This window comes from Pristiophorus japonicus, chromosome 1, assembly GCF_044704955.1.
Source record: "Pristiophorus japonicus isolate sPriJap1 chromosome 1, sPriJap1.hap1, whole genome shotgun sequence".
In the NCBI taxonomy this organism is placed as follows: Eukaryota; Metazoa; Chordata; class Chondrichthyes; family Pristiophoridae; genus Pristiophorus; species Pristiophorus japonicus.
The window spans coordinates 306125452-306131703 of NC_091977.1; the positions used below are offsets into that span (position 1 = coordinate 306125452).

A 6252-nucleotide genomic window follows, 5' to 3' on the forward strand; every position below is an offset into this window, starting at 1 on the left:
TTTGGGACGCATTTCGTCGCTTGGATCCGACTTTTGTACGCCGCCGCGGAGTGTTGGGGGGTCTTTGACGGCGCCCCTTCGCTTTGGGAGAGGGGTTCGCTCGGGATGCCCCATGTCCGGTCACTTATATGCCTTATGCATGGAGCCTTTCCTGCACATCTTGCAGAAGAGGTTGACGGGACTGGCTCTGAAAGGGCCGGGCATGGAGATCATCCTTTCAACTTATACCGATGACATGCTCCTCATGGTAGAGGATCCCGTTGACCTGCGGAGGATGCGTGAGTACCAGGAGATTTACTCGGCCGCATCCTCCTCCACGATCAACTGGGAGAAATGTTCCGGACTCCTGGTGGGTCAGTGGCGGGTGGGCTCGCTGCCGAAGCTCAGGCCTTTTGCCTGGAGCACAACCCATCTCCTCTATCTGGGAGTCTACCTTGGACCTGATGAGGAAGCCTGGCCGGCGAACTGGCATGAGCTGGAGGACAAGGTCGCCGCTCGCCTAGGACGGTGCACAGGACTGCTCCGAGTGCTGTCCTACAGGGGTCGAGCGCTAGTCATAAACCAGCTGGTGGCCGCAATGTTGTGGTACCGGCTGGTCACTTTGACCCCTCCCCCTGTGTTTGTCACTAAGATACAGAAGAAGCTGGTGGACTTCTTCTGGAACAACAGGAAGCATTGGGTCTCTGCTGCAGTTCTGAGTCTCCCGCTTAGGGAGGGCGGTCAGTCATTGTGTGCGTCAGCACCCAGGCTGCGACTTTCCATCTTCAAACCCTGCAGAGATACCTGTGCATCAAGCACCCTCCTAGATGGTGTGCACTGGCGACGTATTTCTTCCGCCAGCAGTACTGCCTCAATTACGACACGCAGCTCCTGTTTGTGAACCTGAGAGGCATCCGGACCGCCATGCGGGGGTTGCCTGTCTTTTACCAAGAACTCATCAGGGTCTGGAACAGAGTCACCACCAAGCGCAGCTCTCCCCCGTCTGGAGTGGTGGCTGTCCTTCGGGAGTCGCATCTCAGGAATCCGTACCTCCACGTCCGCGGTTTTAGGTGGCAGGCAGATGAGAGAGCTGTGTTTGGAAAGGTGACCAGAGTCAGGGACCTGCTCGATGGCAGAGGTGCGGGCTGGATGGTGCCATAGGAGCTGGCACGGCACCTATCCTGGGTCGACGTCCGGCACGCGGCCAATGCCATCGAGTCGCTAAAAACAGCACTGGGCCCTGACTCTGTTAGGTGTGTCGCGGATGCTCAAGCACATGGGGCGATCCCGTCCGGATGGAATTCCTCATCGGCACCAAGCCCCGAAACCTCCCTCGGGAGCCAGCGCCTCACAACTTGAGCCTCCTCAGGGAAATCCCCTCCGTGCCTTTTAGTTCTGCATGGAGGGGATTCCTGTACGGCTGCTTTTGCACACTCTCCACCTTGCCATCCTCGTCTGCTGTCCGGACACGCCATGGCGCACCATCTTGCCGGTCGGAGGAGGCAATGGAGTGCTCTCCACACGGGAGTCCTCCCTTTATTTATTGGGGACTTGGCCTGAAGGGTTTGCATGGAGCAGTCCTGTGCAATTGGTTTTTAAGTCGGTTCACGGACTCCCGGGCTGCCTGTAATTTCTGCGGTCTCCATGTTTCATGTCTATGTTCAATGTGTGAGGGTGCAGCCCCTATTCCATTAGTTGAAGGGGCTGCTCCTCAAATTCTGGTTGCATTTCAGTCCCACACTCCTGATCTTTGGGCACCCTGTGCAGAGTGGAGCGGGCAGGTCGGAAGGCCTCCTTGTAGGACTGCTCCTGGGCACGGCCAAGTGGGCCATCAGCCGGTCCAGGCAGTGGGCGGACGAGGGGGTCGTTCAGCCCGACTGCCTGCCTCTCTTCCGCGGTTACATCCGAGCCAGGGTATCCCTGGAGATGGAGCACGCGGTGTCCATCAGTACGCTCGCGGCCTTCTGTGAGAGGTGGGCGCCGGAAGGACTGGAGTGCTTCACCCCCGACAACCAAATTTTAATTTGATCCTTAATGTCTAAAGATTAATTTGTTTAAGTTTGTCGGTTTTAGTGCCCTCTTTAATCAGGGGGCATTTGATTTATGTATTCAACTTAAAATAGTTGTAGAGCTGTTGAGTTGGGACCGGCTTAGCCAGCCACGTGATGTTCACAAGACTCAATAAAAACCCAGTCAGTTGGGGTCGGGGGATCCACAATGAGGCATGTGGTTGTGAGTCTGGTGGATGAACTGGTAATGTGTTGTGTGATTGTTAAATCTTTGCTAATAAGCCAACTAGTTCTTAATAGAAAAGAACCCATGAAGCAAATACATTACACACGGAACATGTGCAACTTCAGCATGTCCAATAGGGACCCGAGGAAACGTTCATGCAGCACTATAAAAGCAACGCTCAAGTAGAAGCCGATTGTAACTGTCATGTATGTATGCTTGGGTTTACTAGCCACCAGGTGGCGCCATTGTCGGAGGTCATTGGGCTGTGCGCACGTGTGTGTGGCCCAGGTATAAAAGGCCAGCCATCTTGTAATGTAATCACTTTGGGCCCTAATAAAGCAGAGCCAAGTTTGTACCTGTTCGGAGTTTACAGTATTCAGTCTATTGAGTTATTGCATACACAACAGTAACTCTGTCCGCCCACCGGAAAGCGATTGGGTTAAAATGGCGGGTGCGAGTTACTTGCACCGCTCCCGTTGCCTTCCGATATTAACCGGCTCCCCTAAGCAGGCGAGAGGGACACCTGCCGGAAAGCAGCGGGGCCCTCCTTTAAATATATAAATTGGGCTCCGGTGTCGTGATCGGGGCCCAACTGCAATTTTAACTGGGGGTCTGCCTGGAGAAGCTTTTGTGGCTTCCCCACCAAGCTAAGCTGGCGGCACAAGGAGCAGGGGTCAGAAGAGGCTCGGAGGGATAAGTTGTTTTCATTACTGTTACTGTTTCCTAATGGGCCAGGAGGAGCAGGAATGCTCCTGTGGCTCGGGGGGAGTGGGGGGGAGGGCCCACAAGGAAACCTTGGGCCTCCCCTACCCCAGGGCTTCCCTCCCCCTGACTGCAATGCTCTCTTGACGTGACTGACCTCCATACCACTTACCTGAATGCCTGCAATCTCTCTCCATCCGAAATCCTGCTCCCGCCCATAGGCCAGCTAGCTAGCACTGTGACTCAGACCTCATGGGTCCTCACCATAAAAGACGCACATACCATCAACGAGAGGTAGGCGAGTGCTCTGGGGACAATCTCCTGTGACACGTGGCATTTCACACATGTGGCTGCATAGTTTAGAACTGTAATTTGCTCTGCAGTGTCCGATATAGAAAGAGGCAGCTGCATCTAGTTCTGCAGTGGATCCCTGGGTAAGAGATAGCCAGGGAGCGGCTGAGGCCGCTATCACCATGGAAGCACAGACTGAAGCTGGGTGGCATTCATGGGCATATTGGAGGGCACCTGTACTCATGCCTTCCAGTTCTTGGCTAATTACTGGGTTGCAGATCCAGGGCTAACTGGAAGGGTGGCATTGCAAGAAATAAAGAACTTGCATTTAAATAGCGCCTTTCACGACCTCAGGTCGTCTCAAATGCTTTACAGCCAATTAAGTACTTCTGAAGTGTAGTCACTGTTGTAATGTAGGAAACGTGGCAGCCAATTTGCACCTAGCAAGATTCCACAAATAGCAATGTGATAAATGACCAGATAATCTTTTTTTAGGTGTGGTTAAGGGATAAGGGAGGGGGAAAATAGCAAGTGGGCTACCGTCTTCTGCCATTCTCCTAGCCTCTTACCTCTGCTACCCTCTTCCCATTATGATAGGATATAGAGGTTTCAGACCGACAGACCAGGGTAGGCTCAGGGTCAGTCTCTAGCCTGCGCTTTGCTAGCTGATCAAAGCTGGTGCAGCAGTGTGAGTACAGGTTGAGCATCCAAAATTCGGACACTGTACCGATCCGTGGCGGGGTCGTCCGGAAACCTGAAAATGTTCCGAAATCCGGACTCCCCCCCCACCTCGGTGGCCCAACCTCACTCCGGCCCGACCTTGCCCCGGCCCGACCTCGCCCCCGGCCCAACCTCGCCTCGGCCCTAACTCGCCTCGGCCCGACCTCACTCCAGCCCTCGGCGGCCCGACCTCGCCCCGGCCCTCAGTGGCCCATTCTCGCTCCGGCCCTCAGCGGGCGACCTCACTCCACCCGACCTCACTCCGGCCCTTGGCGGCCCAACCGCCACGACTTCGCCCGCCCCGGCCCTCAGCGGCCCGACTTCGCTCCGGCCCCGGCTCCCTCCCTTCCCCCTTACCTCGGCTGCCGGACCCCACCTACCTCAGCCCAGGCAAAGACGTTCCAAAATCGGGAAATACCCGGAATCTGGAACGGCCTCAGTCCCAAGGTTTCCGGATTTCGGATGCTCAACCTGTACTGCAATTGGCCTCAGCACATTAAAGCTTGGTAGCATAAAATCCAGCGCATTTCCTGGTTAGCACTCCCTGCTGCAAAATGCACATTGGTCGATGCCAAGTGAGGACAGCGTAGAGCTTACATAGAAGTACATTGAATTTACAGCACAGAAACAGACCAGTCATCCCAACAGATTCATGCTGGTGTTCATGCTCCACACAGGCCTCTTCCCACCGTAACTCATCTCACTCAATCAGGCTTTGACACTCCCACAGTCAAATTGCCCATTGATACTCACTGCTTAGGCTCACCCATGAAGAATGGCCTCTTGGGTGAAGTATGGAGGAGTACCAGCACCCGTGGAGCTTCAAGGGTCCATGGAGAAAAACAGTAGAAACAGTTACTAATAGGATCATGAGACACACTGTATTGCCGCTCCTCATTCATTGATTATTTGGACATTCATGCAACTGGAAATACTGATATCCTTTAATATTTCCCCATAAACTATTCAGCATCATACCTCAGTCCTGTTTTTCCCCCCTCTGGCTCCTGCAAGATTTTCCTGCTCCATAAATTGTTTTTCCACAACCCCACGACCCCCCCCCTCCAAACCCCGGCCCACCACCCCTCAAAAGAATATATATAATCCCTTCAAACATTTCCCTCTTCAGCACTCAGACATAAGGATTTGGCAGGGCAGAAACTTTCAGGAGTGAAATTAGGAAACACATCTACACATAAAGGGTGGTAGAAGTTTGGAACTCTCTTCTGCAAATGGCAACTGATGCTGGGTTAATTGTTCATTTTAAATCTGAGATAAATAAATCTTTGTTAACCAAAGGTATTAAGGCGGATATATGGAGTTAGGTCGCAGATCAGCCATGATCTCATTAAATGGCAGAACAGGCTCAAGGGGCCAAACGGCCCATTCCTGTTCCTATTTTCCTATGTTCCTATTGCAAATTCAGGGCACAATCTATCCACTATTTTCCATTCATTAAAATGTTATGGGTGCAAAACCATGCGCGGAATGTGCCCGAACTTGCGATAAGCAATTTTGCCCTGCCAGATTCTTATGTTTGGGTGAGGAAGACGAAAATCTGCCCCAGACAAATTCAACTTTATTTTCTGAAGTAAGCTGCTTCCCTGTGACAAACAAGATCCATTTAGTTTACTCTTAACTAGAGACCCCCCAGTCAATGTCTTTGTCGGTTGTTTTGTAACGCCTTCCTTTCCTTGACACTTCCGATGACCTTAACTTTTTGTTGTTCAAGCTCTTCCCACATTGGCCTCTATTTTGTGTGAGGATAAATAAGCCTGTTACTCATACAACTCTTGTAAGAGCTATTGAATTATGTTGCTTTGTTAGTGAGAGCTGAGGGCATCAGCTGACAAGCACAGTGTTTCGGTGCAGAACACTTACCTATTTCTTTAAGCAGTAGCGTGCTGAGACACGTGGATTTACTTTTCACTCCTACTTGTGTGCAAGTCAAACCTTTCAAAGAGAAATAGCGAAAGCTGATCTTAAGAAATCAGACTTTAATATGTCAATGTAATGTTGATCCGTGATGAACGTGCATTAACAGGCATGTAGAGAGTATAATGTCCAGGGGACGGGTTTGAAAGCATAATATCAATTGAGAGCGCCATCCTTTCAAGGACTCGTACATTCCATATTTTGCACAGTTGGGTGGAACTTCTGCATCTTAATGAAGTTGGTTGATGCATTCAATTATTCACAATAAAAGAACTGAACAAAAGATTATAGAGAATAAAATATGCCAAGTGGATGTCACAAGACTGTTGTGCATTCTTGTTGGTTTGAAGGATGTCATGAATAAAGAGGAGTCTCAATGCCTCCTTGAAC

The 6252-nt window shown here is 51.5% G+C and overlaps 1 long non-coding RNA gene across 2 annotated transcripts in view; it reads right to left on the reverse strand.

Moving 5' to 3' along the window:
• The window catches only part of LOC139271695 (uncharacterized), a 74880-nt gene extending 68999 nt beyond the window's left edge, over window positions 1-5881 (reverse strand). For both annotated transcript variants that reach the window (XR_011594879.1, XR_011594880.1), the window contains exons 1-2: window positions 5809-5881; window positions 4681-4747 (exon numbers count right to left, since the gene is read on the reverse strand). This is a non-coding gene — a long non-coding RNA (uncharacterized lncRNA). The remainder of the gene's footprint in view (window positions 1-4680; window positions 4748-5808) is intronic.
• Between the last annotated feature and the right edge of the window lie 371 nt (window positions 5882-6252).